An 11,277-nucleotide genomic window follows, 5' to 3' on the forward strand; every position below is an offset into this window, starting at 1 on the left:
ATGTTGAACTACTCCATATACTGTCGGGGAGTTTAAACTCTAACAATGCAACATATTTTATGAACTTACTGTATGTTTTGCATGTAAAACCTTAAGTAACTAGTAACTACAGCAGATAAATGTAGTGAAGTCCATATTTCCCTCTGAAATGTAGTGGAGTAAAAGTATAAAGTCTCACAAAATGGAAATACTCAAGTGCCAGTACCTCAAAATTGTACTGAGTACTTGGGTAAATGTGCTTAGTTACTTTCCACCTCTGACAACTACCGATGAGCTGTATGAATAGAAAGCAGGGTGATGCTGAAAAAGAGCACGCTCAGCAAACCGCCCTTGGATAAAGGTTAAAAAATAAATAAAAATGACGCCACGCAATGTTGCTCAATAAGTTGCCCAGTGCATCATATGTTTAAAGATGAGTGAGAATCTGAATACACAGGTCTTGGAAAAGAGAAAAAAAAATACTACATGTTCTTGTTGTTTTCTCAAGAGCACAAAAGCTTCAAGCCAATCTCCATTGTTTGGAGCTGTAAGCCCACTAGGTGGAAAAATGCATTATTTTAAAAACCCTTTTCTATTTGAATGAGAAAGCTTAATTTAAACTCTTTGATGTAATGAACATCCACAGATTTCTGCTGTATCTGGGTCAAACATTAACCTACTAATTCCTGATAGGAGACAAATCTCTTTCATGATGTAACATGCAGACGTTTGTTCATGTGCGAAACAGCCTTGTTTTTTATTTATCACTTTGAAGTGTTTTTCACCATAAGCCCGCTCCATGCGGAATACATGGCCCACTTCCTTTCTGTTGGATTTGGAATGCGCTATTCTGCATGTGTGTGTGTGTGTGTGTGTGTGTGTGTGTGTGCATGCGTGCTTGCATGTTGGTGTGGTGGAATATGTTGTTTTTATTTAGAAGTTTAAGTGTGTGCGTTCATGTGTGTGTGTGTGTGTGTGTGTGTGTGTGTGTGTGCGTGCGTGTGTTTCTCTCTATTTACATGACAAGAAAGAGAGAAAGAGGGAGAAAGATGTGAGATGTTACATTACTGAAAAATGTATCAGAATCCAATGACAATGTGGAAAAACAAGTCCCTACTGTACCATACATAATGTCAAAACACTTCTGCCAGGTTAGCGATGAATTATGAAACATAAAAAAGGTGTGAGCCATTGCAAAAGAAATATGCTAGAGGGAAATAAGAAGTGAGGACAGAGTTAGATTCAAAAGAAAATGAGAGAAGAAACTGAAAGATAGACCAAACAGAGAAAGGTCTCAAGGTGTCAAAAGTCCATATGGATCAAAATCCTGATATGATTCAAATGTATTTATTTCATATTTTGCAGCCAGCCCTTTACGGTTTATGGGTTCCCAGTGCACAGTTCAGTAGGGATCAACCGATTCAGATAGAAGTCCTACTTGATGCTTTTGGATTGGACTATAATATTGCAAGATTTTTTTTCGTAAGAACAAAGATCATAAGGGCATCTAGATTACTGAAAGAAAGAGAGATAGTGAGGGAGAGAGATAGACAGAGACAGAGAGACAGAGACATGTTGCTACTGTCAGAGTCAGTCCAGAGTCTCCAGAGGAGATCTGCCGCTGGGCCCTACAGGAAACTTAGAAAACATCCAGCCTTCTATTGAAAAGCAGACCATGTTCTTCACCTACCATAACCTGATCATTTTTTTCACACACAGCCCAGACCTTAACCTGATTATAACAGCGTCAGGTAGGTTCAAAGACAAAGCTTGTAGAACTATGTATACAATAAAAAATAATATTTTATTATATCTAGGTTATGCGCCTACTAAAATATTGTCAACAAATTATAAATTATTTGATAGTGCAATCCAGCCTGTTGTGCTATAAAGTTGAGGTCTGGGGCCCTCCACTGACTACACTACATGGTGTAGTCAGTGGAGTAGAAATATATATATTTTTTCAAAGGAAAACACTGATTCTGCTTTGCAAATGCATGCAGGTCAGAATCAAACTGATTTGCAATAAAGATTTCTCAAATTCTGGTCACACTTGAAAATTACCCTCCATGTCAAAAGCCATTATAACCAAAGAGCTACTGAGACTTGGGATTCAAACAAATCAGCATCACAAACTAGTCTCAGACCAGCAGCACTACTTATATTCGAACCAGTCAAATCACCAACTTAAGTTCTGTAAAGCATCTTATTTGAAACACTGGCACACAATTAAACCAAAACAACAAGTGAATTGCAATGTTACTTGGCCCTAAAACAAGAATATAAATTGTCAGAGTCTCTCTGTGCTGTCGCACATACTAAGCAAGATGGATCCTTACAGGTACAGCTCTGTGACCGCAGTGTAGCCATGGAGAAATTAGACAGACACAGAAAAACATGCTTACCAAAATCTGAAAGAACGTGGTACTGCATGACAGAGATTCTGAAAAAACATGCTCAAATTTAGTCAACAAACAACATCTCCCTATAGAAGCTTTGCAGTTGCGTCACAAATCTCTTAGCAGCTACATCTGGTGCTGTCATGGAGGTCCTTTAGAGAACTGGCTGTGCACAAATAATGGCTAAATATATAACAACAACTGGGCTAGAAAGAGAGAGGTACCTGAAAAAGATTGTGGTGTGGGTGTATGCCAATACAGTAATGTTATTAAACACAGAATAGTCTAAATGTAGGTTACTGTGACACAGACACTGTCTTGTCTTTAGCCCTATAGTCTCTGCTCCAAAACACTACAGGTTGTAGCTTTTGAGTCCTGCCAGCAAAGCATATGTGAACTGAATTAAACTGAACTGAGACAGAGAGACGGAGAGAGACAGACGGAAACACAGGCAGAGACAGAGAAAGAGAGAGAGAGTGGGAGAAACAAAAACAGAAACAGGGAGATAGAGAGAGATGGAGAGACACAGACAGAAAAGGACAGACAGAAAGAGACAGACAAAGAGAAAGAGACACAGATAGAGAGACAGAATGAAAGCCAGATACGGTTGCAGAGCCAGAGCAGAAATATGTTTGCTCAACAAATGTGACAGTCGGCTATATTTAGCTCCAGAGGCAGATCTGTTGTGCCCAGCGGCGGCGGCTCACAGATTGTCGGTGTCTTACGACGGTGTGTGCATGTGCATGTGTTTGGGGGTGTGTAGGTGTGTGTGTGTGTGTGTGTGGGTGGGAGTCTGAACATATGGCTGTGCTTGTCATAGTTTTGTAAAAAGCTATGAGTGTGTGATTCTACTTGCCAATGTGTGCGCATGTGTGTTCTTGTATTTCTCTACTTGTGAGAGCCAGTTTGAGTTTTAGATCTTTGGAGTGGAGACATTCCACTTCTTCAGGGGTTTAGGATCTGGACTGGGGTTTAGGGTTAAAGTTAGAATTAGGATAAGGTTTAGGTTAGGGTAAAGGTTAAGGTTAGAGAGGGAATGTAGTCAATGGAAGTCATAATAAGACAAACATGTGTGTGTGTGTTTGTGTGTGTGTGTGTGCGCGCGAGTGAGAGAAAGGGCATGTGCTCTCAATGCTGTGAGCATGCATGAGTCCAAAATAACATTTATTTATATTGAACGAGGCAATATCTAATTGAATGCGAGTTCATATGTTTCCTTTCATATCTTTGGTCAGATGGTTTCCACATCCACAACCGCTCCCTCTCATGCTGGGTGAAATATTAGGAAACTCCATTTATACCTGGAGAGATTTTAGCAGCGAGACGCCCCATGCGACCTTCTGCTGGAGAGACAATTACGAAGAGGGTTACTTTATAGGCCGCACTGGAATGTTCACATATTGCTCAAACACGCCATGCAGCCCTCTTCACATTTGTTTGCTTGTGCATGTGTTTGCATGAACATGTGTGATATGCTTTGTAAGGAAAAAATCTTATGGGTGTGTATGGGTGAGACAAATTGTGTACATCTGTGTTTGTTGGCAAGTGAGAAAGAAACAGTGTGAGAAACAGAAGGCCAAATGAGACAAGACACAATGAAACAAGATAAGGTGAGATGAGATAAAATTAGATGACATAACATCATATAATTTATTATAAAATCATACATGTATTATTAAATATCCTGACAGTGTTTGCATGCACACCGGACAGAGTTATCCACCAGAGAAAAAGAAATACACCAATGCTAGAATACATTTTAGCATTATACATTTTAGGATACTATATCACAGATATCACCGATATCACAGCAAAACTATAAGTCCCCACAGGAATAATACAGGACTAATATAGTGATATCTTAGGAGATACCATCCCATAAAGAACAATAAAGTTAGATAGAATACCACAGTCACACTACAAGTCCCCATAGGAATATTAGAGTAATATTTCATTAGGGTTATTCAGAGAGAGAGATGAGAGAAAGAGACAGAGCCTGGAAACGCAGGGAAAACAGGAGGAGATGGATTGTCAGCGACAGTGATTCTGTGAGAGAGAGGGAGAGATGGAAAGAGAGAGTGACAGAAAGAGAGAGGAAGAGAGGCAGAGAGGACGGGCGGGTGGCCAAAATGACATTGAGGTTTGTGTTCAACATGCCAAAAGGGGTTGGCACTGCCGTTCGCTGACTCACACCCCGGCCCCATAGGGATTACAGGGACAATAGACTTGCCTTTATTTTTAATGAGCGCTAGAGATAGCCTCACAGACGTATCGTCATGCAGAAATACAGCTACAGAGAGGAGAAACAAGTGGAGGATGCAGGCCAAATCACCCACTCTAGCACACATACTTGTTCTCCCACAGGCCTAAAGATAGTCCTTCAATTTAAACTATTTTCCACAATTACATTTGGGAATGGATGGTGCGTCTGGTGGAGGGAAACAGCATTTCTACAGCTGAGGAAATGTATCTTTTGACCTGACATGAAATGCTATATTTTGCTCTGGACATTAAATAAGTGTAATTTGGGATGCTTTTAAATGTCAAGTGTCAATTGAATAATGTAATTTCGGACCAAAAACTTCGTACACCTCACATTTTAATCCTGTAGTCACAAAAAAATACATCAAATCATGATCTTTCACACACACACACACACACCCTTTAACCCCTAAGGGATGGTGGTCAATAAATAAAGACAAAGACAGGCTTAGTGATTGCCTCCCTGTGAAGTAATTTATCCTAATGAGAGTGGTTTCTTCAAGTACTGCATCGATCCCATCCACAGGACACAGAGTTGTCAATAAACAGTTTAATAAGCATGAAAACAGTGTCAACCATGTGTCATGGCTGTGTCAATCACCTGATCGCAGTCCGACACTTATGGAAACACTTGGAAAATGCTGGAGCGCTGTCTCAGGTAGTTTGACTACTATTCCTGTCTGAATGTACTGATGTGAATGTCTAATGTTTCCTTGAAGCAAGACACTGAATCCCTACCAGCTTCGGAGGTGCTGCTCTGTGGCTCTGTGCTCTGACCTGCCCAAAAAGGGGGACAGATGAACAAATGAATTTCCTGCTTAGTGATCAAAAACAAACAAAGCACCAAACGATGGATTTTCTCATGCTGCACCCTTTCAGAAGAATCTATGCCAGGGAAGCTCAAATAGCTCAAATCAGCCCAGGGCCACTTATGGAAAACGAGAGGAGGCAAGGAGCCAGTGGATAAAATGCACTTATGACACATTTTCTTTTGGTTTTGAATGTTATTGTCACCCACAATCAACAGTAATACCACTGACATCTCACAGCGGTGACATGTTTTTCACAATAGTCATAAATGCAGCCACTGACAGAATGATTGTTGATGCTTCTTAACAAGGTTTCAAGCTGCAATCTTTCCTCTTCTTGCGGGAAAACCAAATGGAACCAAGCACGTTTAGTTTCATAATGGCGCATGATGTTTGCAGCCTTGCTAACCGCAACTGTTGTTTGCCAAAATAAACACAGTGGTTTAGATGGTAAGACAAAGACAAAGTAAAAAAAAAAAAACTACTAATCTATATTAATGAGTTAAGAGAGAACAATTTTCTGAGTTCATCTTCATCTACGAATTTAATAAATGTGGGCTGCTTTCACAGTGTGTCTGTGAGTTGGATGAATCTTGGGGGGCCACCAAGAATGTCTTGGCATGCATGCAGCATGTGTCTGTGTTTCCTTTATTTTAGCAGTTGCCTTCATACTGTGGCCTATGGGAGCTGACGGGCACACTGGGTGGTGTGGTGTGGAACTCTCCATGGTGCTGAAATGAAAAACCACCCATGCATCCACAGTCCATATATTACAGTAACAGTCACACACATGCATACAAGTGCACAGACAGTACTGTCTTTTGCATTCATGTTATATGTTTTGGGTACATTCTGACCAACTCTTGCGGTGGTTTTGATCTTCTAAATGCATATTAAATATTGATGATGACTATGACCCAGTTTTGTTCCCAAATGTACATATAAGAAGAAAGCTTCGGTGGAATGCTTAGTGTTGACACAACATAACCATGAACTTCGGTGTACCTTCCCTTCCTTTAGTTTTGCTGATGTTTCACAAGCATTAGAGTTTTACAGCCAGTCACTTCAGTCTGCCTCAGCATAACTCCAGAGTTTGATATGGTTAGGAATTTTGCCTCAGCGCAGCACTTTGAAAAGATCTGCATAACCGCAAGATAATATACCTTTTCCACAATATAACTTAATGTCATGAGCACGAAACCCTGCTGCTTGGTTTTGCCCAATCAAAACAGAAAGAATGTAATATTATCGCAGTGTTATTTTGAAAGAAAAAAAAGTATTGAAAACCATAGCAGAGTTCACAAGAACTTGATTTCTATCCCTTTGAGGAATGACAATCTACAATTAACATCTACAATCTGATCCACAATTTGGGTAGCAAGAACTTCCCAGCCTTGATATAAGGTTGTACGTGGTCTATAATGGAAAATCGGGCTCAATTCAAATGTAATCTCAGTCCATTCAGGTAGGGATGAAATTTATTCAGTGTTTGATGTTCTGATCTACATTCCAATACACAGAAAAACACTACTTAGTGCCATAGTGACACCATTACATCCATGACATGGCCACAGTTTCAAATAAATAACAAGAAACAAGAAAATGTTATCAACTTTGAAACTCAATCTGCAACCTTACAGCGAAGACTGATAAAATGTTCAACTGCCTCCATGCTGTAAGCCGCTGCCGTACCCCACAGTGTATAAGCTGGAGTTTGCCTGTGGCTCACTCTAGCTGTAATAATATCCTTAGTTAAGGATGCAGCACTCTCAGGCTGAAAATACATCTAGACTCTCTTCTCCTCCCTCCTTCCTTTCCCTTTCTTCTTACTTCCTCTTCTTTTCACCCCCCTCCACTCCCCCATCCTCCTTCGCCTCCCAAAGCCGACTGTGTGCAGCTATAAAGCTTAACTAACTGGCAAATGACTGCCTCCCCGTGCCTCCTTATCTACAGGATAAGCTGGGAGGTTATTTCCATGCCATCCAGCTCATCAACAGCCATGAACTGTAGCTCTTCCTTATATGCTGAAGGGGGGAATTGCAATTTGCTGAACTCAACTCGCTGTCTACAAAGATGCGCTACCATGCAGCTCTCATGTCTCACATGCCTGAAATATAGTAAGGCTGTAACATGAAAATACTTTAATGATTCCAGTCTAGATGTGTTGGAATGGTGATCAGACAGACATCTCTGCACACAAAAGTGAGATAGCTTGTGGAACAGATGAGCACAAATGCTGTTCATTGTAGCTACTGTGTCTTGTCTATGTCACCGATTTGTACCTTTAGCCCTGTTGACATGAATGTCCCATGTTTGACCCATGATGTCATCATAGTATTCGAGCCTCTGTGCCTCCTCTACAACCCCTTGTTGAACTTTGCAAGACCCCATATGGCTCTCTAGCTCTTCCCTTCCCACTCTATATGAGATTTGTTGTTAATCCCAAAGTGGGAATCTCTCTCTAGCCGCCATCATCTCATACCTTCAGCCACATTGTGTCTTCAATATGATTATAATGTGGTGCTAAGTTTAGTCTGTTGGCTGACAGGCAATCAGCCTCCCCTTCCACTCTGGAGCAGCTGAGCGACATGATGGCAACACTAAAATACTATGTGGAGAAAGAAAGACTGAGAGAGAGAGAGAAAGAGAGAGAGAGAGAGAGAGAGAGAGAGAGAGAGAGAGAGGGAGACAGTTACAGAGAGTGAGAGAAAGAAGACAGAAACACAGGGAGGTCTATGAGAGCTCTGGTAGACAGAGAAGGAGATCAACACAAACCCCTAGAGCAAAACTGGAGCTGTCAGTGGAGAGAGAGAGAGCGCCAAGGATACAGCTGAGGTGGCAATGGAAGGAGAGACAGCAAAACCAGAAGAGAGAGAGAGAGAGAGAGAGAGAGAGAGGGAGAGAGAGAGAGAGAGAGAGAGAGAGAGAGAGAGAGAGAGAGAGAGAGAGAGAGAGAGAGAGAGAGAGAGAGTAAGATTGGAGGGATTGGCAGTTAGGGAAAGTGGAACAGACGAGCAGAAAGGGGGGACCTGATGAAAAGGAGGGGGACATTTACATTGATGATGGCATGACAATAAAAATGGAGGCTATGAGCACAACATGATGGGAGTAAGGAGAATCAACTGGTCCTGAGTATTTGCCAACATAATTACTTTGCTGCCAAAGAAGATTTTTGAACAGAAAAGAGTGACTGAAGACAAGCTTGACACATGCCAAATTAAAATGGATGACCAGCTACTGCAATGATTCCCCAGCATTTGGCAGGTGGTGGCTCCTGTTAATGTCAAGCTCTGTGTGCGAGTTTAAAGAGGGAGATAGGGAGGGAGTAGAAGAAAAAGTAGCTAAACTTGGATGAAACAGTAAAACAAACGTTGGAAAAGAAGAAATTTGGACACAGAGTGCTCTGTAAAGAAAACAGGGTTTGAAAATGGCAGGGTTTGAAATTATTTTTGTCTTGGGAACATGCCATACTTTAGATAGAGGAAATTATTCAAAAGTAGAAAATGTATCTCTTTCAGCCAACCAGATGAGGGACAGTTCAGTGACATTGCCATACCTGCAGTGGGTCTCAAGCTTGAGTTTGAGAAGCTATGATAGAGTAAGCAGAGGATAAAAGAAGAAGGAATAACATGGATGCATTCCAAGGAGTAAGACTGAGTGTCAAGCCAGGCAGAAATTTTGAGTGGCAGGGGTCGACAATAGAGAAATTAGCTGTGCTGAAGAAAAGAGCGGATCAGCAGTTTGGAAAGGTTGACAAGGAAAAGAGAGTCGAGGAGCTATAGAAAGGAGAAATGAGAAAGGAGGAGAGGAGGGTGCAATCAAAGGCTTTCTTTTTTATCTCCATGGAATTTGACAGATTGGTTAGAAATACTGGCGGAAATTAGTACCTTGATTGTAATGGAGTGGCGACGGCTCTGTAGCATCTGAATGTGTGTGTGTGTGTGTGTGTGTGTGTGAGAGAGAGAGAGAAAAAGCCAGATCAACACAGACTATAAAATATGGCTATTATAGAACAATAAGGAGAAAGTTTGTGCTCAAACAAGATGAAAGAAAAATGAAAACAATCCATGAAAACAATTAGGTGTGACTGAATCTCTCTATTCAAAACTGTCTCTTTATTATTAGAGTTTTACTACCATAGTTTATTACAGCTCCCTATGATAGCATAACAGTCAGAAACACTGGACTCAAGGTCTTTTCAGGTAATAGCTTTCTACTGACTTTGGCTGACTCAAGCTGACAAATTCAAAGCCACACGTAAATTATTGATTAAATCTGGAATTTAATTGCAGAGTTGCTGTGTTTCACCCTTTCCATGCATCATTTTGTGATTGGACTGTGCCAGAAAGGCCCTGAGGCAAATTTCACCCGGTCATGGTCTCATTGACCTCGGTATAGGATAACATACCTACTTCTACCCTGGCAGAAAACTAACATGTACATAAAATCACAGTCTTGTGGCATGCATGCTGTTTATTATAACCTCTGTGAAGGAGGAAGAATGATTGAGGATGAAGAGGACTGAAGATGCAGTAGTAGGTTACGTATGTACACTGAATGTACAAAACAGAAGTACACTGATGAGGTGAATCCAGGTAAAAGCCATTATCCTTTATGGATTTCCCTTATTAAATCTCTACCAATCACAAAGGAGGAGATGTATGAAGAGTAGCAGACAAGGATTTTTAAGCTTTGAGAAATTTGAGATGGGCAAAATGGGCTGGAACTCAATATCAGGAAGATGTCCCTATTGTTTTGTACATTCAGTGTATGAACGAAATGTTTTCCCAAGGACAGATTCAACCACAATGACAATGACTACTTTCAAGCAACCTCCTGCAGTGTTGTATTACAGTATTTAGCTGATACTGCCACTTTCCATTGTCCATCCTTGGAGCAAGTTGGTACACACATACAAAGGATTAGGTGACCTTGCTCAGTGGCTCTTCAGCTGCACTGTCGACTCTAGGGATTCAGCCAACAACCCTTCAACTACTGACAGCCTCCTTAAGTAACCTGTCAACTGTTGCCTTTAAACACGCACATGGCTAAGGACAAGCTTGTGCCATTTGAGTGTAATGTTTCTAAGAAGGGACTGACTCCATGATAGAGATTTTTTTTAGTGTAAAGGGACTCCATTCATTTGTGTCAGCCAAGCAGTTTAGCAGTGCTTCAGGGGAAAAACAGCCCAGTCAGCAGAGCTGGAGAACAATGTGGCCGTGGGTCAAAAGATCAAGTGTGTGCCTCAGAGCCTCGTATGGTTTCAAATGTTGCCACTCGGGAGACAAAGGTTAGAATGTCCTGCTAGCTTTCTTTTCTGTCTGCCCAAGAGTATAATACATTTGCTCACAATTGATCTCCACTTCTGAGCCTCAAATGCGTCTTCTCATGCAGGAAAAGGAACACCCATTACCCTGTAAAGCATTATTATTTCTTATTTATCTTGGTCTTACTGAACAGAGAATCCCTGGTGGTGATGAAATATTGTTCAAAAGGGTCCGCTTACTGCAGCACTGAACATTTGAAATAATTTTTAATTAATTTTCATCCATGACAAAGACCTTTTCCATTACAAATTTGTTGTGACCATCCTAATTAGTTTTATGGATTTTTGTCTGTTTGCTTTTTTCTGTCCCTTCCTTCCTAATTGCCACCTTATTTCACATTTCTTCATGTATAATAACTGTGAATAAAGGCGTGAAAATTCTTTTAACCTCTAAGCATTACCTCTGGGAGTGTGTAACCCTTCTCCAAGCACCATGTTATTTTGCTATCCATGATAAAGAGCAACCTGGTGCACTGCTGCCATCTGTGGTTAAAGCTCTGTA

This window comes from Centroberyx affinis, unplaced genomic scaffold, assembly GCF_046629955.1.
Source record: "Centroberyx affinis isolate AG114_WGS23_722 - 3 ecotype Tasmania unplaced genomic scaffold, CSIRO-AGI_Caff_v1 ptg001673l_1, whole genome shotgun sequence".
Classification (NCBI taxonomy): Eukaryota; Metazoa; Chordata; class Actinopteri; order Beryciformes; family Berycidae; genus Centroberyx; species Centroberyx affinis.